Below are 26,669 nucleotides of genomic sequence, written 5' to 3'. Positions count from 1 at the left end.
TTCTTTTATCTCTACTTTCCATTACATTTTGTGTATGAAGAATGAGTTGAGAGAATTATAATGTTTCTGCAATTCCCATACTATGTTATTAGGTCAAAATTTGGCCTTTCCTTTCTTTATTCCATGTCTATATCTGCCTGAAGGTAGAACAACCAAATATAAAATGAAAAAATAAGTACTTCCTTTATTCAGTACATTTTATGTTCATATGGATTTCGTACTTGATCTTGAGGCAAAGTTATATAATCTCTAAATTTCTGCCTCCAAAGATATAACTTATTAGAGAAATTTACAATTTATTAACATTTAGATATTTTCTTCATGCTGTACTTAGCCTGGAATGTTCTACTTTCTCTACCAAATTGGTGAAATGCCTTTCGTCTCTTAAAGATTTATTGAAAAGACACTTTTTTTTGAAGGAATCCCCATAGTTGGATTTTAACTTGGAATTTTCTTTTTGGAAGGATGCATGTGTGTGTGTTTGTTTTACAGTCATATTTTAAACATGAAAATGTTTATAAAATCTAAAGAATTGTATACAAATTATAATACTTATAACTATTACTAGCATTCTAAAGGTAAAGAGATAAACTAAATGTTGGATTCAAGCTACATATGAAAGTGAATATTTTTCTTATTTCTAACACATTTGACTAGTGGTCAAATAATTTGTTCTTAGGCCTGTTACTTTTCATTGACAAATGCCTTCATTAGTCACATAAGATATGGTATGTATATGATGAAGACAACTTGATTTCTTGCTGGTGAAGGCTTATTAGAAAATTTATTCCTTAATTAGGAAAAATTCACTTTTTAATAATACATACCTACTGAATGAAGACTTACACTAGGTAGTGGGATAGGAAAGGAACATTAAAACAAACAAACAAACAATAACAAAGATTTCTGCCTTGAAGGAATTTAGAATCAAATAAGTACTAGAGATAGTGAATAAATATGGTAAGTGAAATGATACTGATCATCATGGGATATTGGGGAAGCTATGAGGAAGGGTGTATGTTTCAATCTGGGTGGGTGGGGGTGGACTGGGAAAGTTTAATTGGGAATTTGAAACAAAAAGAACAAGGAGAAGTCTAGCAGATGAAGAAGCAGTGGACAGGGGGCCTCTGGCACAGAGCTGCTGGAAAAAGAAAAGTGAGGCACGCATGGAAAATCCAGAGTGCCCAGAGGAAATATCATACATTAGACTGAAGACCAGTAGAGAAGTCTAGACATTGTCAACCAATGGTTGTTAGCGCCAATTCAGCACCAACAGGACTCTCAAATTTAGGGTGCAGTGAATAAGGAAACTTTATTTAATGCAAATAGCTCAATTGTGATACAGGGCAATTATGAAACAGCAAAGCTGTGAAACAGCATGGCCATCAGGAGGCCCTGGCTAGACAGCTCTGGTCTGGTCTGCTCTGCTCCACCTCTTCCAGTTCAGTCCACTCCACTTTGCCCTGTGTCAGTCTCTTCACTTTGCTCTGGTGAGCTGTCTTTGATGTTTCAGCTCTAGCTAGAGAAATGTAGTCTTCAGAGGAAAGAGAAAGTGCACTCCAGGAGTCAACGGGGAACTGACTTAGTATACTGAGAAAAGCCCCTGGTCCCTGATTGGTCCATCCTCATGCAAATGAGGACTCCAAATCCTCAAAGTTTGATTGGTCTCAAAAGCACTGTTCTGATAGGTTGGTGAAGATGCTAATGGAGATATGGCTGCACAGCTATAATTGAACAGGGTAAGCCTTCGTCTTATTGGTGGAAATACAATTCCAAGAGCTCTTTTATAAAGGCTGGCTCAGATGGCAGGAGCACAGTGTAGGCAGTTTAGTGCAGGCTTCTCTCTGAAGTGGTCATTTGCATAAGAGGCCTCTAGTTAGAAATGGTTGCTAGGCTCTGCTTTTAAATTTGAACCCAGTTAGCCCAGGAGCCCTTCTTGGTAGGTATCTTTTTTCTTAAGGTCTACAAGAAATTTAATCCTGATCAAACCCAACTTTCTCATATTCTGTGCCTGCACCCATGCAGCTGAACACTAGCTGAACACACCTAAGGAAAAGTACACAACCATGGTATCACTTCACATTTTTTAATCTTAAATAGGTTCTTGAAGTTATCAGGTAATCTTACTGTACTAGCATTCTCCTTTCACTCTTCTGTAAGACTATATACTTCCTCCTCTCCTTAAACACTCAGTACCTCTGTCTATACTCTCACTCTCAGATGAAGGGCTTGCTTTCTATTTACTGATATAAGTGAAGCAATCAGAAAAGGATTTCCTCAGACACCCACCGCCATATTTATCCACTTACTAATATTTCAACTGTTACATTTTAGTTAAATATAATGTAGAAATACGTAGATACATTTTATCAGTGAATAAAACTATTCCTTTAGACCTTGAACTTCCATGGTTAGTTGATTAGGGCTGGGAAATAATGAGGGTTGGTGTCAAAGATTTATGCAAAGTATATTACTTAGAATAATGAAAAATTAGAAACAAGAAACCTGTCCAAAGATAGGAAAAAAATAAAGTACGGTAAGCATCATTTAAAGCTATTTTTTCAAAAAGTAATTATTGACAAGGTAAAAATAAGTGATATAATGTAAAAAGAAAAAACCCAAAAGTGAACATAGTACATGATACAGTTTTGTACATGTATGTAGAAAAGACCAGAAAAATAAGTGAACCATGTTGAAAAGTTGTATCATTGGACAGTGAGTTGAAAATTTTCTGTATAGCAAATACTTTGAAAATATACTCAGCTTGACAGAGGAAAAATTTTGATGGGAAGAGTCTGGTGACATAGAAAATGTCTATTGAAAAAATACAATAGAGAAAGCCATCTCTGTAGTGTGAGTCAACTGCCATTGAAATGTTTGTCCCTGCCAGGATTCCCCTTGCCTGCCACATCCAAGCCATCAAACTCATAGAATTTACTGCTAAAAGACATCACAAATCTATTTAATTTTCACCATCTCCATTACTGTTCTTCTGGAGTAAGATAGCATAACTTCTAGCCTGGATCATTGCTGTAGCTTCCAGCAGGTTCTTCCCACTCTTACTCTTGTAGAAATGATATCTGAGAGGTAGTATTGCATAGTGTCTGAAGCATGGAACCCTGGATAGGCTGCCTGAGTATTAATCCCAGCACTGCCACTAACTAACTATGAGACTGAAAGCAAGTTACCTGACTTCTCTTTACTTCCATTTTCCCATCAATAAAATTGAGGATATTAATACCTATCTTATATAAGTTTGCTACAAGGATTAAATGCATAACTGGCATAAAGTAAGTACATATAAGCTATTTATCAAGACCAAAATTAGATTATACCTTTCCTTTTTAAAAATTATCCAAATTCTTCTCATTGCACTTCGAATTAAATCCTTATGATCATGTACATCAACTTCAACTCTTGACACTTTCTGCTTCCTCACTATTTCCATGAATACACCAAGTCCATTCTGTCACAGGGCCTTTGCATCTGCTGTTCCCTCTGCCTGGAAAATTCTTATATCACCCTCCTCATAGATGCTTCTTGTCCTTCAGGTTTCAGCTTCTGCCACCTCCTCTAACAGCCCTTCCCTGACTTCTACTCATCTAAAGGACACTTCCTACTTTTCTTTTTACACTCTCCACACCTTATTGTTTCCTTAATAGATCTTGTTACTATTTGAATATATTGCTTGTTTGTTAACCTTTTCCCCTTACTTGACCTCTAAATTTAAATTCTGTAAAACAAGGATAAAGTCTGTTTGGTTACATGTGTTTCCCCCAATACCTATCAGAGAGTCTGGCAATTAGGCAACTGAATAGATATTAGATGGATGAACGGCTGAGATTTTAAATATTATAATCATGGAATTGCATTTCTAAAAAGGCTAACATATTCTCAAGGTCTATATGTTACTACGGAGATATAGAAGGTTAAGTTATTAACACTTGTTATGTGTTAGCTCTGGAACATAGGACTTTAAAAACATTTGTTGGAACACAAGTGCATTTTGAAAGAGGTAGAGAGTTTGAGAGTGGAGAGGAGAGTGTTAGGTAGATTGGCAAACTCTGAACCTGAACATGCTTCAGGCCAGGAGGAACCTAAGTGGAAACTGTAGTTTTGGGGGTATAGAGTGGGTTTGGGGTGAGGAATTGGAGTATGGATAGTTCAGGCATCTAAGAAGAAATATCAAATCATCAGTTCACAAAGGACCATTTAAAAAATACTACATAAAATAACTTCAATAGCATTTTACTTCTGGATTTAGGAAATGTTGAATAAGACTCTTGGTCACGATGCCAAAAAAAGTGGTTTAAAGATTTTTTAAAAAGTCAAATTAGTTATTTGATGCCATGAAAAAAAGTTTTTCATTTTTTGATTCAGCTGTTTTTAAAAATGGAAGTCAGTCGAACTAGAATATGTGTATATGTGAGAGTGTATCTCTTCAAAAAAAATTTTTTTTTTTTTCAGATTAAAAAAACACTTCTGGGAAAGATGTTTTCATGGATTACTTTTGATCGTAAAATTGTAAAGGCATGGAAAGTTTTGTATCCCTTTTTCTTACCAGGAGGTGTCACTACAGCTCACTCAAACTCACCAGTGCATTCTATAGGGACAAACTAGTGCTAGTATTTTATCAGAATGTCAGGATCCACCAAGTTCTCTACTGAGTTGACTAAAGGAAATTTAATAAAAACAATCTTTTTCCGGAATTTTTTCCAGTGTTCTTATCATAAACTGGCTAAAAACTTAGAGACTTGTTTAATATTCTGGAAACGGAATTCTTTTTCCTTGACTGCTGAGTGGGGGCAGTGGAGAGGAAAAAAACAAAAACAAAGTGCAAGATAAAGAAGGGGAGATAGACCTACAGAAACATGAAAAGAGTGAAACAGGAATGTTTCTGGTGATAACATGCTGCTCGAAGATCCCTGATCACAGTGTTTTCTCTCTCATCTGACTTGGCATGTATATTGTCCCTTCCCTGCCCCTTTTCACTGCCCAGATAAGTCTAGCTTGCTTGGCAAGAGCAGTTAATTAAATAATTAAAACAAAAACGACCCTCTGGTGTTGAGCTAATACACTATCCCAGGTCTTTGACACATATAATTTGTATCCTCTCCGATAACATTTAGTATTATTACTAGAAATTTTTCAGATGAGGAAAATGAAAAGTAGAAAAGTTACATGATTTGTATTTGCAGCTATGATTGGACCATAGGCTCATCAGATTTCAAAAGTACACCATTGTTCTTCCACGATGTTTCTTAAGAGTCCCTCCCTTCCTAATATCCTTTTAACCCCGACAAATTTAAGTATCCCTTCTCTGGGTCCCACAACATCTGGTGCTCACTCAGTGTGAACGCTCATCACGACTGGGCCACGACCCTCTATTTTTCTCTCTTTCTCTCCGCCTAGAGTCGGAGCATTTTGAAGGTGGAAACGATGTCCTGTCTCTAGAACAGAACATGAGACCCCTAATGTTGACCGACCGGATAGGTGAACAAGAAAAATGGTATACTTGAATATAGGGCTCCAAGGTGTGTGAGGGTATAGATGAGGAAAACATGGAAGGCAAGGACAGTTGCACTGGTCGCCTTTACCTGCTACTATTGGCTTCAGTTGCTCCACAAGTAACTGAACAACGAGGGAAAAGTCCCAGCATTTTTGGATGGAGGAAGAAAAGGGTTAAATGTCCAAGAAGGAGAGGATAATTAGCACAGCCCACCTTGTAGCACCTCTAGAACTGGAGGGAAGAGATTGGCATCAGAGGAACTGTTATTTTCTGCTGACCTGCAGGTGGCAGCATGGCCCAGCTCTCAAAGACCGGCTCAGTTCTTGGATATCCTTAAACCTGAGGGACTCTGAACTGTTTTCAGGGCATTTAGTACCTTGGGAATGATTAATGGTGCTGCCCACTCACTGCACCCCGAGGGTAATTGAGCCTGCAGTATTTTAGAGGCTGCATAGAGACTTCCAGAGCCTCTCTCTAATAGAAGGGGCTGCAACATTTTGGACATTATATTCCTTTAGGGACATCCTGGAGGCCTTTTAATTGTGCCCAGAATGCAGTCTTTGGCAAAATGTTTTAAAGGGGAGTAAAAAGACCATCACCACCATTCCTAAAATATGGGGAAATTGAACAATCTAAATATTTTCTCAGATGTTCGGTTTGCTATGCTTTCCATATTCTTTTTTTCCTTCTTTGATTCTGAGATAATATTCTTTTCCATCTGACTTAAAGCAAATCCTCTGCAAGGCAGCTTATGTTAATTGACTGAATATTTTGAAAGAGTGCAAGCAGAGCTATGTATAATGTCTTTATTTAAATAAACCATAAGCCCTTTTATATTGTAAGCTGAGGTATTTAAAAGTAAAATGACTGGAAATTTCCAGAGTTGCACACTATTCAAGACAATGTGAAACATGTTAGAGTGAGCAACTGACACAAGGGTACAGCATCCGTTTATTCTAAATATACATGTAATAGCAATTATGGAAGACAATCAACAAAAGGTCTTAAGTTTGTCGAGTTGAGTTTGTGTGGCTGCTTTTCATTAGAATTTTTAGTAACTGGGAAAAATGCCAGGTTTTAAATGCTGGAAAATTGTCATGAATAGGATATACTAGTTAAGTCTTAGCACTGTCATGAAAAGTATATCACTAAATGGGAAATCTGAAACTACCTTTTCTAGTTTGAATTTACATACCTAAGGTGGTTGCTCGTAGGCAGTGGTTTGTAGCTTCTTCAGTGACTTTTTTAATACCACTTTGGTACTTTTGAGAACAATTGTTCTTCCTCCAAAACTGTGAAATTTTACTCTCATCACAGAATATTCTCGCATAATGATTTAAAGTAGTGTTCTTTATGATAGATTATCTTCTAGATGTTTAGAAAACCAAACTGATCTCCATGTGTTAACACTTTTAAGTTTTAGCAGGCAGTAAAGGTAGTATCTTTAAATTCTTGATATAGAGTAGAAAACCAAAAGAACAATCAGGATGGGCCCATCAAATTCTATTTTTGGATTAGATTACAGATGTTATACAGAGTCCTATCCTATCTTCCTTTGCTTTGTTAAATTTATCTCAGAGGTTGAATTTGCAATAGTGTCTTTTTGTGATGATGACCTACGCTAGGAATTGAAAATAAGGGATAGGGATGGGAAATTAATTGAGATAGGTTCACAACGGTTTATTAATTGCCTCTGATTTAACTCTAGTAACAAGAAAATTAGTAGAGAAAGAATCCCAGTATACCCTAAAATCTCGTTTGATGATCCATGACTCACTGAAGAGTTTTTTCCAGCCTACTGTTTTCTATTTCTTTGATTGCTTTGGGCAATTGATAAAAAATGTCTTTATTTTATTCTTTGATGTAGAGATCTGTATGTCCATGTTGCCTTTAATTAATATACTGCTTAATATATAAACACTATATAGTGTTCTAAGTATTATTATATATATTTCCTGTTTTTCTAATTTTTAAAAATAGATTATTGTTTTTTAAATAGCTAATTCATATTTTTAAGGAACAATTTTAGAATATATTTAAATAATTTCCTTGCAAAGTCAAGAGGCTTTTTGCCCCAGAAAAGGACAAAACAGAGAGCCTACTACTGATCAACTTTGCATTTCAAAGCTCAACTTGACTTCTTTACTTAAGCACAATAGTGTTATTGAAAGTAAGGTATTGTTGAGGAAAAAAAGGATTTTTCTAAATTCATTACCTCTCTGCAAATCAAGAACCAAGTCTGGTGGAATAGATCAGAGAGTTTTAGTGCATTCCAGGGAGTAGAGCCAAGTAAAGATGAGACAGAGGATATGAAAGCCAACTCCTTTGGCCTTAAGGAGTTGTGGCAGGGAAAAAAAGGTTATGGAATTAGAGAACCAGGTGGTGGGTTATTTAAGATCTTGACCTTACTTATTTGAATTCAAGACCAGAAAAAAGAGTGGAATCAGTAGTAATGCCAGTGACATGCTTCCCAGATTTTAAGATTTTAGGAGGAAATTGTAAGATTTTAGGAGGACCCCCAATATGACATGGGCAAGAATAAAGCAGTGGATAAGAGTCTGTTTGACTGATCAGCCTCCAAAGAGGCGGATCCAGAAGCTATGTCCCAATGAAGGAATGTAGAGATTATGGGGTAGCCAGTAGACCAGTGGAGATCAGAGGTCTGAATGAAGAAGCTGCATGCCATGAATGGAATATTAAGGATTAGGAGAAATGGCTGTGCCTGTGGACACCAATGAAGGGCATCAGCACACTCTTCCGAAAGACTAAGTGGGACAGTCAAATTTCAGTAGTTACCCACAAGGCTTATGTTTAGCAGGTCTGCAATGTCATGCTTACATCATTTATTTACAGTCAGTGTCTATTCTGAAAATTTTTATTCAATTGGCATCTATTCTGATAGGTTAATGCCATGCCATACTCATTGTTAAATATTTTGAATATCACTCCAGGTCATCGACATAGGGAATAGAGTAGTCCTACTGCTCTATCTTAGGGACCTGAAAGCATCTGAAGTTCACTGGCATAGGTTGGAGCTCCTTCCATTTACTGTCACAAACTCATGGTCAAGACAGGAATTATCTTAGAAAGACAGGACAAAGAAGAAGAGATATGAAAGACTGAGCATTTACCATAAAAAATATATCCATCAGAAAATGATTATATAAACATGCCAACTAAGGAGTGAACTCTGGATAGACTCAATATTTAAATTTACTGAGACTGTTCAAAGCAGGAAAAAATTAAAATTAGTAAATCTAGGCAGGGTAGGACAACTTAAAAAAGAATCATATCAGAGAAATAAAGAAATCGTCCGTTTTTTTCACATCTCAGAATAGGATGAATGAATTTCCACTCCTCTTATATACTCCCGCTGAGACTCCTACAGGTTCAGCTATGTACTTTAGAACTGTGGCTCAAACTTATTCATGATTCCTTCTATTTGTACCTCTTGCTTCTCACAGGTGTACAAAAATGTGTGCAGAGAACCACAGGTTGCTTCGGCTAGCCTTCTTCTTTAAGAGTCTCACTGATCCTAGACATTTTCAGGTCTAATCCAGATCCATTTCCGAACCTAGTAATGAACCCATTTCTTTTCATTTGTCTTTCAATCTTTATGATATTCTTCTCCCTGTTTTAAAATGGGCACTGTTGTGGCTAAGATCAGGTTGTTCCCTAAAGATAGTGGTCTAAGACTGTGAAATAGTTGGAATTAATAACACCTTGGATCTTAACCTTTTTCGCCTCTGAAACTCCTTCTGCTCAGAAGAGCTCCTACGTTCCATGACTCCAAGGTGAACCTTTAACACTGTGGGTATACAGACCTAGATTCCCACTCAGAATTTGGGGAAATTTTCTTTTTCTTTTGTCTAGGGGAGGGTGAGAAGAGCTAATAAATTAGTAGGCCAGAGAGCCAGTATTCAAACTACATTTTTTTTCCTAAATCCAGAGACCAATATTTTAATTCCATTTCATTGGCACAAATATTTTTATAAACTGTGGATAGCAAAGGATAACAGATATGTATGGTGACAGGAGGGAAGGCAGCTGTATATCAGTATTTTTTGTACCTCTCCGAAATCCCTGAATGACAAGTGGGTGCAGTGTGGGGTCCCTTCCTGGGAAAAAACTTTTTCTAAAAACATCACTCTGAGGATTTCAAATAGAGAAAGAGATGCATAGAAGATATAAATTCTAGCTCCTTATGCATTTTCCCTTATTGCTTTTGCCTATGTACCTAAAAAGTTCCCATCTGCAAGATAAACTGTTCATTTGTTTCTATCTCTTTTTTTCTAAACTTTCCACAAAAATGTTTAAGCTAGCAAATCTGTTAGGGTGGTTCAGTGGGCCTATTGACTAATGAGGAGATTTACATTAAGGTGGAGAAGAAATATATGATAACACATTGTTTCAGATGCCCAGTTCTAACCATGAAATGCACCACTTGGAGAAGTCTGCTATTCCAGTGAATTAATAGTACCTTTCCAGTGAGGTGTTTGCTGAGCAGTCTTGCTGGGCAGAGTTGGTTTTGTGGTAAACAAGGCAAACTCTAAGCTACTCACAACTATGTACTCAAGGAAGAGTGTATGTACATGAGCGTTACCCAAATTGGCAGAGAATACCAATGTGCCTGTTTTACTTGAACTGTTTTTATTTTTGTGTATTTTTTTTTAATTTTAAAAAAGCTTCCTTAATTACAGTTGACATTCAATGTTATTTTGTATGAGTTTCAGGAGTACATCATAGTGGTTAGTCATTTATATAATTTACGAAGCGATCCGCCTGATAAGTCTGGTATCCACCTGGCACCATACCTAGTTATTACGATATTATCGACTGTATTCCCTATGCTGTACTTTACATCTCTGTGACTATTTCATAACTATTAATTTGTACTTCTTAGTTCCTTCACCTTTTTTCTTTCTCTTCCCCCTTCTCCTTACCCCTATCCTTTGGCATCCTTCACCTTTTTTACCCAGCTCCCAACCCTCTTCCTGTCTGGCAACCAACAGTTTGTTCTCTGTATCTGAGTTTGTTTATCTTTTGTTTGTTCATTTATTTTGTTCTTTAGTTGCTACATATAAGTGAAATCATATGGTATTTGCCTTCTTCTATCTGACTTATTTCACTTAGCATAATACCCTCTAGGTCCATCCGTATTTTCACAAATGGTAAGATTTCATTTTTTTTTTTTTCATGGCCCCAAATATTCTGTTGTATATATATGTACCATATCTTCTTTATCTAGTTGTCCATTGATGGACATTTAGGTTGCTTCCATACCTTGGTTATTGTAAATAATGCTGCAGTGAACATAGGGGTGCACCTATCTTTTCAAATTAGTGTTTTGGATTTCTTCAGATAAATACCCAGAAGTGGCATTGCTGAGTTCTATTTTTAACTTTTTGAGGAGAATGAACATTTAAATATCTAAGTGGATATGTGCATGGGTCTGTGTGTATGAGATATTTTAGCAGTTCCTTCAAGGAAATGATGTAGTCTCAATATGAAAATCTAACTGCAAAAGAGCTAAAAATGTATTTTCCCCATCCTGACCTATGTTCAGCTCCACCCTGATAAAACATTTTTACCTCAAATATTTCTTGTACATAAAAACTTTCTAAACTAAAATAGATTTCTCTTCTCTTATGCCTCTTCAGAAGCAAAGTATAAGATTTATTCTAAAATATTTTGTGTGTATGTGTGTGACCTGAGATGTCTAATAATAAAAATAGTTGACATTTACTAAATTCATACTATGCGCCTTGCACTGTGCTAGGTTAGTTAGTTATATAGATTATTTTATTAGTTGTAATTATGAACATTTATTTTATTGGCACTATTTGACAGATGAGAAAATTGAGTCTTTGAGAGGTCAGCTAGCATGTCCAAGTTTTAGCTTTTCGAGGGTGGAACTGAGGCCAACCTCAGAGACCACACTTCTTCACTATGTTTTGCTGACTCCTGAAGCAAAGCAAAATGTTCTGGAAACCTGGAAGCAAGATTCCTCAAGGAAGGAGTGCAGAGAAGATTATCTATGTACTTAAACTGCCGCGGAGAAGAGCCACTGGAGTGAGCCAGGGGACCTGAGCTGTTAATCCAGCTCCTCCATTTCCTCGTTGGATGACTATCTAGTGTACTTATTTATTGGGTTGTGGGGGAAAATTTGTGAAAAATGATTAAGACTGTAAAAGACTGGAAAATGAAGTACGACAAACTAACCAAGAAAATTTAAGGGGTGCATGTTTGTGGTTGAGTTGCCAATCCTTCCCTGACTGAGATTATCGTGTTTTATAAAATTAAGGTATTTATTGGAAAGAAACATTTACAAAAACATAAAATATGTCTGGGGTAAACTCAAAGTGTTACTTCTAATTTATAATCCTTGGCATCTCAGTCAATGTTAACTGCTGTTTACTATTTTATTTTGGTAAATGGTTCAAATAGAGAAAAATTAATTATATACTACTCTAACCAGTTAAAATTTCTGGAGTAAAGTCATTAAAACTTTCAACCTGGTATTAGAATAAAATTGCACATATAAATTTGCCATTTCACTTGTGCTGACATTTTGAGGCTGAGTTAAAAATGCAGGGCAGTTTTTTTTTTTTTTTTTAACTGCCCTATAAACATTATGTAAACATTTTACATTTATAAGTATAAGAAGATGTTTCCTAAAGTTAACTTAAAATGCTACCCTGTTTCCTGGTTTCTATGCCTAACAAAATCATTTTTTAAAAAGATTACAGAATAACACGATGACTTAATGATTTCTTCTTTCACCAGAGCTGTGTGGTTTCTCTGAGTATCCTTAAAGGGAGAGGGAGCAGGGAGGGAGGCTGTAAGGAGTCAATATGTGAGCTGTACTCAAAGTAGTTTCTGGCTTTGTAGGACTAAGAGAAACCATCTTCGCCTTATTCTTTGTCTTATTCTTCTGTCTAGTAGAAAGCTTGTGTGATTTGCATTTTTGAATGTTCAGTCCTTTTAATTTACTTCTAAATAACTTATTTCTACATTAGGCTGCTTTGTTTGTAGAGAACAATACTTACACAAATGTTTCATGAAATAAAATGAACTAACACTGCACTCTACAAAGAGGATTTTAAAATAAAAGCCATTAAGGATGAATGGCATGAATTACAGAAATCTCTACCATATGTCTGAAAGGGCCTGTTGTAACCAAGCTTATTTACAAAATTCATAGGCACTAATTTATTTAAGAAAGTGATAATGCTTCAAGCCAAAAAAAAAAAAAAATTAAAATGGATAAATTTAAAAGATACATTAAGAATTTTTCCTGGGATTTTGATTTTGATCTTTGATTTTGGATTATCTATTAAGATTTATACCATAAGGACTATTTTAATGGTATAGAAATTATTTGGGCTCAGTAGAACTTTGGAGTAGGTGGTTTAGAGGATGGAAGAACTTTTGATAGCATTACACTTATAAGAGAAAGAAAGTTGACTAAACTGTAGGAAATTCTGACCAAAGAATTTCTAAGAGGTAGATTTTATCTATCATGGTATAAAAAATGCATCTCATACATTTCCCCCACAATAAGACTGGCCATCTCATTTCAATGAAAACAAAGAGTAAGAAAAGTTTATGTAATTAGATACCTGAATATTAAAAAAAAAGAAAAGTCATTTTCAAAAAGAATCTGGACCCTTGTATCTTCAACATCATCTTCTGGATCTACCTATTTGAAAACATTAAGTTGATGACAACTTTCACTACTAAAAGTAAAATACCTTCTACATTTTAAGAGTTATTTAATGAATTTTATTGTTCTATGGATATTATGAGAATCTACATATTTCTGTTTGCTTATTTAATTTGATCCTAAAGATAGTGTCTTACATGTATCACTATTTTTGCACAAAATGTAATTATTTTGAAAAGAAAATATTTTTGCAGTAAGTACTACAAAAGGATTTGGCAATACAGAGTCCAGTAGTAGCTGCAAGGCATTAATAACAATTAATGCCCTTTTCCACTTAAGAGAATAGCATAGTACTTGCCAAAGGACCATTGGAACTTGATGAGACCTCAGAGAAGTAAGGGTCAAATCGTTATAAAAATTCAGTTTCTAGTCCTAAAAATGGTCTTTCAAGGTAATTTGTGAGGAACTTTCAATTCAGTTGTCAGCACTATTTAACTTTGGCTGTGGTTCAGAAATGATCATCTTAAGATATTCATAAGAAATAAAGTCTAATTCAGTGTAAAATTTAACCCAGTGTGGCACTACATCTTCCGAATGTAGTGTACATGGAGACTTAGTACTTTTCCACTGTGAGGTATAAAAATATAGTGTCTCTCAGAAGACAGTTTGTATGTGTGAGGGATCATTAATGTGCCAAGTAAAATATGGGGCCAGAGGTTATTGTTTATAGTAAGATCAAAGTCATATCTTCACAATAACATCCAATTAAGTTAATCACTGTGGAATTAGTGACCATTTAATAACAACCATTCTAAGTCACTTAGTTAAGGTATGGATTGAACTGGCATATTTGACCACTTATCACGACAATGTCTACCTAACACATTTATCTGTTGTTTTGTTTGTTTTGTTTTGTTTGTTTTTTTGTTTATCTTTTTGATCTTCCTGAATGCCATCAGTAGATTTCACTTGGATATGTAACACTCCTGTAGGGAGATTGGGCATAGCTATTGGGCCATTCTCCAAAGTTGGAACACAACAATAATACAATAAATAATCAAAGGGGAGTTTAGAGATCATCTAGAATGGAAATCCCAACTCTGTCACCTATCAGCTCTGTGACTATGGTTATATTTTATAACTTCTATACTAAATGGAGTATAAAGCAGATTATGTAAGAGTTAAATGCAATAATATATGTAAATATTATAGTGCATGGCACATTTTAAGCACTCAATTAATGATACTTTTTGTTGTTTTGAGGGAGGATTAATGTTGGAAATAGTTAAATTTGTTGAAGTATGGGCCGAAGTGGAATTTTTTTCAGATGAAGGGATATGAACCCAAAGAAGGTAACATACAAACTTGGGGATGGAGAAAGAGGTCATAAAAAATATCATAATTTCTTAAGCATTTACTACTTTTTGGATACTGTAGTAGGAACATGAAAGAAGAGAAATAAGAGTAAGTTGGAGAACATCAAAATTAACATTTGTCTGATTACAGTTCTTACCAATTCCTTTGGAAAACTTTTTGTCTCTGAAAATAACGTGGATCTCACTTTTAGAAATAGTTTGCTCATTCATGCATAGATTGAAAAAACAGTTCTGATAATAGTAGAGATCTAGTATATTTTGTTGAAAGTTTGCTATTAAGGAAAAATAATGAGCTATCTTTTTGTCTTTTCCTCTGTGCTGTGATTATACATTCTGAAACATGCTGTGATTAAGGCAGTGACCGCATATGTGCTCATATAGATTTCTCTCTTTGAGAGACTAAACCATCAAGGGAAGGTATACCCTTGTATAAACATGTCCTAATGTATTTCCATTATGTAGTTGTGCCAAATGAAAGATTTTTGAATGAATGAATGAGTTGAATGAATACATGAATAAATGAATCTCCAAGTTAAGTCCAGAGTTTTTATGAACAGGGTCAAAAAATATTTATTGATGATTTTTTGTCAGACACATCATTGTTACTCTGCCAGTTCTGAAATGCATAAATATTATGTCATAAAAATGATCACCATCAAAGATGGTGAAGTTTTGGTAAAATTGATATGTACATTCCTTGCTGGTGCCATTATCAATCAATAATCCCTTTAGAAAGTAACATTAACATTTGTAGAATAAATCACAAATATATTCATATATATTACCTTAGAAATTCTTCTCTTATGGGAACATTTGAACAGAAACAAAAGAAGCTAAAATAAAAAAAAAATATTGCAATCAATAATAATTAATTAATTAAAAGTTGGAGACAAATTAAAACTCCAGAAAAATAATGATTTTATAGATTATAGTCCAGCAACACAGTCTAATATTATGAAGCCACTAAAATGATAATTATGTAGAATCATCAAGTTATGTTATGAGATAATTTAAGTAAAAATAGTGAATATAAAACACTATGTGATTATTATAGCAGTATAAATACAATATGTGTATATAGGTAATATGAATAAATAAAATGAGTAAGTGTGTCATGATAATAAGATAAGTGATTTTGTATTTTAAGGACATTTATTCATCTTATTACCATTCTACACTTCTAAAAGTATCCTATTTTCTTTTGTTATAAATAGGTACTGTAGACATAATTGTGCCTTTTTTTCTCATAGTTCAGTATCTTTACAGGGCCTGAGACTCATTGTCAGTTGCTCTCAACATCTCTATACTGAAATTTTGGAATACATAGATGACTGGGTTCAATGTGCATTATATTGATCTCCGGCCATATACTTTGAAGGTTTCTTTAAAAAATAAATCCCTAATTTACATTCATTTTATTGTAGTTTGTTTGTTTTCTCTGAAAGTCAATTAGGTAGAAAATCAAAGGCCAACATGTATCTATATCTTTGTTAATCTGGAGGCAGCACATTATAATGGAAGGAACTCTTGGCCAACAGATTGGATCTATTGATTTTACAACCGGGTGAACCCTGGAAGGCTGGGAGATGAAGTGATTTGGACAGGGATATAATGCTAATTAATGGTAGAGCCAGGATTAATGTGCATGTTCTGAATGAGCTAAGAGCTTTTCAACCCGCCCCTCACCCAGAATGCTTTCCCCATCACCCTAAACTAAGCTGTCAGCTTCCTTATCTGAAGATTTTTCTCCACCTGCAGTGTGTCACATCTGCACTATATTCCCATGTGTAAGGAAAATAGATCTTTCCATCTCATCCAGAAATTGCTTCTTTGTGCATAATTGCACAGAGGTAAATGCACAGCTCTTAGGTAGTCTTGTCTATGTGTACTCATTAGTGACATCTCCTCAAAGTCAGAAGTTCTGCTTGTGAGTTCTACAGCATTAATGTGTTCACCCAGCTATAAAATTCATGTCTGTCTCAGCATCCTTCCAGCAGCCCCCTTCTCTGCCATCCACAGGGGGAAACCCTGGTCATAGCAAGCTGCTCCCACTGGGGTAGCTTCCAAAAATCCACAAAGAACAAATTAGTGTTCCTGGTTTGCTTCAGAAACAAACAGCAAATAAGCCTCTCCAAAATACATGAAAAAAAAAAAAGAAAGAAAAAATAGCTTTAAGGGAAAACCTATTGCTCTTCTTAAAGGAGGATCTAGGAAAAAACTTTAAAAAAGATAAATGGTTGCTGAGAACCATTTGCCCATTAACATGTGGTGGGCCAATTAGAATGTAGTAGAAGGGAGGATGAGTGGGTAAATTTATTTGAGAATCCTATGGAGCCAGCCTTGAAAGAATTTTTAAAAAATACACTCGATTTAATGAATGTGGTAAAATGAACATAGGTGACTATATTTAGTTTCTACATTGATAGGTAGTTTGTCCAACCAGACATCATTTAAACATGGCTTCTTTCTTTGCTTTCCTTTGTTCTCGCTTCCATTTGTTCTTGCCCTTCTTATTCCTTTCTTTGTGTCAATATGGCGAATAAGCCCTCCTGCTGTATCTCCCATTTACAATGTTGTGGGAAAATTCATGATTTTTTTTTTCTTTTAAAATCAGAGCAACAGGCAATTATCAGTCAGTAAACTCCGTCTCTTTTGAAAACCATTATTTTATTGCCCTTTTTCAATAATATTCACCCAGAAACCTAGACAGTAAATATTAACTGAGTACCTACTGGGACTCAGGCGCTAGTCTAACCATCATGGAAGGTCCAAATCTGAGTAATGCTTTGTTCTTGTCCTCAAGGATTTCTTAGTGTGAGAAGGGGATGTGAAAAATTCTGGGGAGAAAGTGCTGAATAGACAATCTATCTGGCTGTTCTATGTGTCCTTCTTCTTCTCAAGCTTCTGTGAACCCAGACAGTGTCTTCGATTAATAAGGGAACTGTTCAAGAGAGAAGGGCTCTAAAGCGATGGCTCCAGTCATAGGTCTTTAGACCTGTACCTCCAGATTAATAGGTTGTGCTTTTTGAAATTACTTAATTTAGTATGGATCAAAGTATCTTGGGGAGAGGACTAGGATGTCTATTTTAAAGATGCTCTCTCAGTGATTTAGATAGTTCATCCAATTTGGAAATAAACAATGAAGGAATCAGTAATGGACAAGAAGGAGTGCTTGTGGAAATAGATAAGGTAAATAATTACGGGTAGACACACATGGAGGCAATATACATTATGGTTAAAGACTATTACCTGTTGAGTCAGACTGCCTGGGTAAATTTTATATTCTGCCTCTGCCACTTAGGGCGATGAAATTTTGAACAAGTTTTAAAATATGGCTGGTCTTTAGTTTCCACATTTTGTAAAATGAGAAAAATAATATTACCTACCTCAGGTGACTAAATAAGTTAGCATATTTAAAGCACTTCAAGCATTGCTGGAGATATAGAAAACACCCAGTAAGTATTATTACTACTATTAGTTCCTCCTGTTCCTCCTATTATTATTATGAACATTATCATAAAGAAATATATGCTTAGAGTCTTAAATAATATAGATTAGGGGTAGGACTTCTCCTCTATTTAAACTCCCAGAATAAATAAAGCAAACTGCTGGTATATGTGACCCTCTAAATTCGTCATGTAATAGACTGAGTGATTTTTAACTTGGGTTCCTTAGAGGATTATAGGCTGTTTGGTGTTTCCTGTGCTAAGAAGATGGGTGATAACTAGCCACTACATTCACAGCTATACTGTATTGCTATACATTCTGTTGCTTTCCATTTTTTTAGTTCAAAGATCTTAGAAACACTAAAAATTATAAAGCATAGAGGTATCATCAAACAATTTTTAAATGTCTTCAATTGTCCATTTCTCATCATGGCCTTAAGTGGGCTCAAAAGTAATATTAATGTTTAATTATATGAGTCAATCAATACTCTTTCTGCTCATCACTGGGCAGAGATTGGTGTGGGCTGCCAGGAATCACCCTGGCATCAGATTCAGAAGACTGGGTTATCATTTTAGGTCTGTTCTTGGCTACCAGAGTGGTCTTGTGCATGTTGTATAACGTCTCTGGGCTTACTATTTTTGTTTATTAATTAGATTGGGTTGATCTCTAGGGATAACTAAATAGCATCCCCCTCTCTCTCAGTGATTTATCTCACTCTGCCTCTTGTCCAAATTTGAGTCACAATAAGGCAAAGATATCCACTAATAAGGAGTCTAATTGGTCCAATTTCAGGATGCTTATGGGACCACAGTCTTAGTGTGTGAATTTCTAGGTCCCTCTTTTTTTTTAACCCTCTTTTTCTTTGACATACAGTATTCTGTGGTGGCTAGGCCCAAGGTCATTCCATTGTTACCAACAGGTAGAATTATCTAGCGTTTCCCAAAGGATTCTCTATATAGAATATTAATTCAATGAAATATTAATAAGTGAATGAGGAAAATATTCCCATGATAAAAAAAGATTGAGAAATAATATGTAAAACAAATTTAAACTGGTTCAATTTATGACTACTCAAATCTGTAATATGTTTATGTACACTGTGATTTCCAATAAGATAATATAGTACAAAATGCTTCCAAAATATTTTGATCACAGAATCTTAACTTTCAAGAAATTTCTCACAGGATTAGTGTTTCATGAAGTACACTTTTGCAAATGTTGGAAGAGTATTCCAGTTTTGGCTTTCTAAACAAGTGTTAACCGCATAATAAAGTTTTTTATCTGAGGTTCTATGAGAAAAAATAACTTACCCAAAGACACATTCATCAAAAATGGCAAATTTAAAACCTTTGTATATTTATCCACCACTAAACTATAAGACATTCTGTTCTTTCAGTTCAAAGATCTCAAGAACATTATAAATTTTCTGAATATTTCATTTAATAATGTATAATAATGTAAGGTATGAGGAATGAATCTTAAGCCTGGATCATTTCTTGGTCCCTGTCACCTGTCCAAGTCTGTTGTGCCGGTCCTCATCAATGCTCATGTGCCAAACAGATACAGGGCTTATCTTCCTGACACCACTTTCTAAAAGCCTGTCAATTCTGACTTAGTCATTTTAGATTAAAAAAAAAAAAAAAAAAGAAAAAGAAAGAAAAGATTGAAATTGTTACTCATGTGTGATTCATCGAGCCAAAGGAGCAATTGCCATGGGTCCATCAAGCCCTTAAAGTAGAATGGCTGGCATTTCTTGTTCCAGTGTGAATATTGGGTTTTTGTCATGAATGAAAGAAAATGTACTACAATCCCTGTTTTTAAAAAAGGGTATGGGGTAAAGAAAGTTAGCAGATCTTTACTTGTAGTAGATGTCCTGTTTCTCAAAGGTTCTAGATCTTTTTTCTTATGACTTACTCTTTATTTATCAATCTTTAATATTTTTTAAATATAGTTAGCTTCTTAAATTCTATAAATTTTCTTAAAATAAAGGGAAATTTCACTAGCTTTTACTATATCCAGACCTTAGTGGAACCCAAGTCGGAATTTCTTCTTTTTTCATATTTCTGTTTTGATTTGAAGCCAGGAGAACATGCAAAAGAAGGTGGAGTTTCCGAAAATTGTCACAAGTAAATGGAGATTACCTCCTTTTCTTTAAAAATGCGGCTGTGATTTTTTTTCTTTGACAAAATTATTTCTTTGACATGACCCATTATTTCTTTGACATGACTCATTATTTCTTTGACAAAGTTTTTATGTGCCCAAACCAGGATTGCTCTATTTAATTTTAGAAGGCAGCCCTTTAAAAATCCAGCCATTTGGCAATGTAAATTTGGCAAAGAAAATGATGGTCCATTTAAACTTTTCATCAATAATACATAAGATCATTTAAAAATAACATGCATTATTTTTTTTTAATAGAAATTAGTGGGAAAACAAGTGGATTATAATGTCAATGCCCATATAATGATATTTTTACAAAGTAACATGTGTACATGATTAGAAAACTTAAATTGTATGTAAGTACAAAATAAAATATAAATGTTTCATGACCATACCCTCCATATAGGTAACTACTATTAAGAGTATTTTGTGTGTGATGCCTAGTGATAATGATGATAATAATAATAATCTACCAACATCCATTCATCACTCTGTATATTTTTTGTCTATCAATTTGACAATAATACAGATTTTTAGGTTGCTTAAAAAAATCATAGCATGCATACATTTGTACACCTGGCTGTTTTCTCATAACTACATATCTTGAATCTTTTTCCATTCCAATAATTTATGGATTTACTTCATTTTCTTTAATGGCCATAAAATATTCTATCATGAAATCTATTATGTCAGTCAGTCAATGAGGACAATTTCTAAAGTTGCCTTATTTACAAAATAAGAGTATATATTTTTTACCTTGTTTTAGATCATCGATAAAACAAAGTAGTATATTTCCAAGAATATATTTTCTTATTAAGAAACACATATAGTCTTTAGATGTGTGTCTTAATTTGACAATCTATTGGAATACATGTAGCCTAAGTATCCATTAGCATAAACAGTAATTATAAGATATTCAAAAGTTGGAATTGGCAGTTGCTCTATAAAAATCTATATTTATAGATTTGAAATAGAAATCTTGTTTTTCCAAAGTAACTTTAAATCAGAGGAAAACATTTAGCCAAATTTACTTGTAATCACAAGTTATATTATAATCTGGCAATCGAAGAGGGTAAGACGAGGAAAGGGAGAAATAGAAACAATTGTTGATCGAATTTTTATGTGCCAAGGATTGGGTTAGGTGTTAACATGTACATTATCTTTAATTAATGGTTTATTATTATTGATTATTTAAAAATAGCTTTCTCAAAGTTATTTTCAGCCATTCTGAAATGGATAATTCAGGCAGTCTTTATTAATTTCCTTAAATGTAGTCTCATTAACAGTTCTGCCTCTATGACTAATGATAAAAACCAGTAGAAAGGAGATAATATTCAGAAGGCCAAGATGGACTGAGATTCTTTCTGATATCAACAATAACCTGACAGGGCCATAAAAGGTGCATGAAAATTAAGTTATTCACCCGAGCCTACCAACCTAACTAATTTTGATGTCAGCCTTGCAAATGGTTGTGAACACGAGATACAAAGCTTAGGGGAAAAAAATAGGACATACACAAGGATAATTAAGAAACAGGCAAATTAAAATTTAAATGAGGACTTTCAACAATGGCAATGTATTTCTTCACAGACTGATATTAGACATTATCTGTTCTTTCATCACTTTGTTGTGTATACCTGGGAGAAGGCTTTGGGAAATTTCACTTAGAAAGATAAGAAAGAGGTTAATCAGTCAGACCTTTCTGTTTCCCAGACTGCTATTTTATCTCTGACAGTGACATTCTCACCAGCACTTCTGAGGGTGGGTGATTATGAGCATGAAATATTGAGCACAGTAAGGATTCAATAAATGATAGCTATTGTAATGATGATCACTATTACACAATTTTAGCTTTGGCAGTTCACTCTTTCTGGCTTTTCTTAATAAAGAAACTATCAATCATTCATTTTCCATAAAATTCTACTTCCCTTTAAATCTATACCATCTCTTAAAATAACACATTTCCTATGTTTGTTTGCTTCCCAATATATAAGTAGCATTTCCATTCTTTTGACATGCCTTAGTGATATGACACCTCATTCTCTAATTGTTTTTTTTTTCTGATAAATCTATATTGACCATATGATTACCATTCATGATTATATTATGATGTCAAGGAATAGTGCAAGAGTATGAGATATCAGATACATGTGGATTCAAATCTTTCTCGAGTCACTGCTGTTAGGTCAATAGCAATTTGGGAGCTTGAGGATTAAATGAAATGACATATGGAAAGCACATAAGAAAGTTCTTGGCAGATAGTAGGTTGATGAGAAAATATTATTTCTCTGCTCTAGCACCACCTCTATTCCTCACATTCTTCCCTTCCTTTCTTTTGGCATCTCAGCAAAAAGAATGCAGGTTCTAGGACAGCACTGTCCAATAGAACTTTTTGAAGTGAAGAAATAGCCTATATCTATGGTAGCCACTAGCCACATCTGGCTACTTTAATTTAACTTAAATTAAAATTTCAGTTCTTCATGTGCACTAACTGCATTTGAAATGCTCAGTAGCCACAGTGCTGGTGGCTCTACATATTGGACAGCACAAATACAGAACATTTCCCTTTTCTTAAAGTTCAGATGGACAGCATTGCTCTCAAACTGTGGGCTATAAATGTGACTAGGTTGACTGCAGAACTGAATCTTTAATTTTAGTACATTTTAATTTATTTTCATTTTACTTTAGATAGCCACAGGTGGCTACTGGCTACCATATCAAAAAACTAGTCATAAAGTATCGTGAATGCTAGTCAACGGCTTTGCAGATTTTAATTGGTATTTTGAGATTTTATCTGGTGCCAGTGATTTCTGAAGAGTGAGTAGATTATTCTATCAACTCCAAATGTTCATAATGTGTTTTTGATTCCCTCCTCTCTACAGTGACTAGGCTTAACTTTACCTACAGCTGATATTCTTATATACTTAGCTGTCCCCAATTTTTAAGTTAAAAAGCTCTCACATATCATTGGATTTTACTGATCTCACATATTTTTAAACCTAGCTACAAAATCAATAAAGGACTTTTTGTGGTATGCCTATATTGTTCAGTGAATGAGAAGGTTTAGAGGAGGTATATGAAAAAATGACAGTCTATAGCAGGAGATCTATAACCACAGAGACACAGCACACTGATGATCTGTGATCATTTAGGAGGTGTGTGGAGAGTAATTTGTTGCTATTAATAAAATTTCAACATTTGCAAATTATTCTCCTTTTAATTTTAAGAAATTACACAGTCTTGATTACTGATATGATGATGTCAGTCTTACTAATTTATATTCTGTCATGCTTTCTTGAGTGAGAAAGAAAGATGGTAGCATACTAGTGGTTCCTCCTATACATGGGTTCACTTATGAGATTGGGTCATTGATCAGAATGTCATCCATATGTGTTAGAAGCACCATAAGTAATGTGATGTCAAGCAATACATTATACTGATGCCTGGTCATGGGGACCGATCGTTTTCTCTCATTCTTTGAATGTAATTTAAAAAAAATTAGATGGCCATTATTTAGTAATTAGTCTGTTTTAAGTGTAAAATGTCTGACTTAAATGAACGCATTTTTAAGGTGAAATAGAGTCAAGGATTCATCTTGTTGACAGAGAATGGAAAGGTGATGCAGTGTAGGAGGTATTAGTGGGGATTAGGACAAAGTTGAAAAGCAGAGTCTGGAAAGCTTTACAAGCAAAGAGAGGTTTAAACATTTAATGGAAAAAGAGGAAAAGGTCACAGGACAACATGACTGAAGGTCAGGAAGTAATAGAATATTGCTAACAGCATACAGAATGATTATTTAACTGAGTTCCCTGAATGTGTTCAGGTTTTTGTTTGCAGATCCTGAAGACATTTGTGTTTATAATACACATAATGAGGGAATTTGGCATCTGTTCTTGTCTGGTTCTGTTATTTTACTTATGGGCAAAACAATATTGTTACAGAAAAGATGACATGTTAGAAATTCTCTTTGAACTCTGTAACCTGTAACCTAGATACAAATAAATGACCATCTACAAATAAGTTGCATGCTGAGGAAAACTGATCACATCTAATGCATATTGTTAGTAAGGTAAACTGCATCAGAAGATTTATATTTTCTAGTTTTCTCAAAACAGAGTCTGAGTTCATTCTAGAAAATGGCAGAAGGGCACAAAGACCATGTCAGACCTTCTGACTGCTGGAGGAAAAGGGAAGTTTAGCTCATGTAGTATAATCTGCCCATTTAGTTTTTCTTTCTTTGCTGACAGTTACATGAATTTAAAAGCCCATTAGGGAAGAGCATGTTCTCTCTGTAAGCAGTGGAAGCACATGATCTGATGACTGTTCTATAAACAGACCTAAGCTTCATTTTAGACAGGAATAGGTTTTCATTTATTTGGAGGCTAATTATAAATTGGAACGATATTCCTTTTTGATGGACAATTCAATTGCATTTAAATTCAAATTAACATCTGCTGTTTATACTTTATATCATGCAATCTACCTGAATCTAGACAGAAGCTATTAAAGATCTGTGGCTAGAGAATCTTTGTTCTCTGAAGAGTTTGAAAGAAAAAAGAACATTTTCTAAACCCTTGTTATTGGAACCAGATTGCAGTTGCCCTTGAAAATCAAGGATGCTTTCTTTTGTCCACAAATGTATTAAAGGGGTTGTTCAAATAAGCACAAACACATTTTGCTACAAAGGGAGCTATTGAAAATGTTCAACATTTTTCAAATAGTATATATGTTTTGAATGAGTAACACATATTATGCTATTCATATATTTTTGTCCAGATATTGACTTATTTAGGAATTTAGTTCATATATAAATTAATAATTACATTTTAATCCATAGATATATTAATTCTATTCATATATAAATTTATAGATATACTTCATATATGTGAACCACATATGGTAGGTAATATTTATCTATAGGTAGATCGATATATATGGCTAGGCAGATAGGCATGTATGTGTATAATAAATTATTATCTCAAAATTTCAAAACTGGAAGTCATTAGCTACAGCTCATAGTTTGGGTGTTTACTTTCTTTAAAACAATTCTCATTCACTTACAGACCACATGTTAATGTAGATTGCATGGGAGCTGAGTATTCTCATGTCGCCAAATGCTTGAAGAATGTCTGTGCTTTTCACCTGAGAAGCATGTAAAGCACAATGACAGAGGAGTAGAGAGTCAGTGCTCTAAAATCACTACAAAGTTATGGGAAAAGACATAGACAATCCGCTTATAAATATTATTTTTTAAATTATAGAATCATGGAATTGGCATTTTCCCTAAAAGTAATTAAACAGTTTATAAGATGACAGGATGTTCTTATGGCATGATACCTCTGTCTAAAATTAGTCCTGTTATCTAATTTACAGTGCTAAAGAGGTAACTAATCCTGTTATATGATAATTTTTATTTAAAAAAATAGCACTAGGATGATTTACCTTATAATTTGAGATAATTTAAATGGGAAATCAGCATAAAATTATTTAAAACTACAACAAAGTTTGCATAAGGATGAGCTTGAATAACACGTCAAGGTCTTTGAATTATGTATTTATTTGCTAATCGTTTGTTTGACAGACTATGGTTTTGAAGCTACAAAATATGTAACCAATGTTACTCATTAACAATCTTAAACTGAGATGAGTAAATGTGAACCTTTATAAGGATCTTAGGAGGGGCACAGAGTTTAGAGGTTCAGTGCTCCAAATCCCTTGAATCCTCCCTGTGCAGCATCTAATCTTCTCTTTAAATGTTAATAGCTGTCTCATGCCTCCTAACAGTCTATCTTGCCAGAATTCTTCCTGGTTAACAGAGATCAGAATGAAGGGTGCAATGGCAGAGTTGGAGAATTGTCAGAAGCAGCTTCCTGGCTAGGCATATGGGACACTCCAAAGCACCTTGCAGAGTAGCATGAATGTGACATTAACAATGCCCCCATATAGTGCTCTTTGTCTTGCAGGATCGAAAAATTATTTCTTAGCTCATCAAAACTGGATCTGTCTCTCAATCCTCAAATTAACAAAGATTCAAAAACAAATATGTAACACACAAACGCACACACAGTCCTGAGTAGTATATTTGAAACCAGATTGCCAACTAATTACTTAATGAAAGGAAATACAACTTTTACACGTGCCAGAAAAATCCTAATGCCATAACCAGAACATATTCTCATGCAAGCCAATTTAAGAGAAAGTCAAATCAGAATCAGAAATGTGATTACAAAGATGAAATTGAAGTCAAAGAAAAAAGTGGTAAAAAGTGTTCCTTAAAAAAATATGCTAGAAGCATTAAAAATAGCCAGTTCCTTGATTTTCAAACAGCCTGTACAAGTGAATAAGAACCAATGTCAGTTAAAAAATGGGCAAAAAGATGAAAACGATTTACAAAAATAAGTACAAATGACCAGAAAACATAAAAATGATAACCATCATATGTAATTAAAGAAATGACAATCAAAATAAGACACAGTTTTTATCCCAAGTTTGCAAATATTTAAAAATCCAA

This window comes from Pteropus medius, unplaced genomic scaffold (genome assembly GCF_902729225.1).
Source record: "Pteropus medius unplaced genomic scaffold, Ma_sr-lr_union100, whole genome shotgun sequence".
NCBI classification, from domain to species: domain Eukaryota; kingdom Metazoa; phylum Chordata; class Mammalia; order Chiroptera; family Pteropodidae; genus Pteropus; species Pteropus medius.
The sequence above is the reverse complement of the archived record's forward strand: the minus strand, read 5'-3'. Positions refer to the sequence as shown.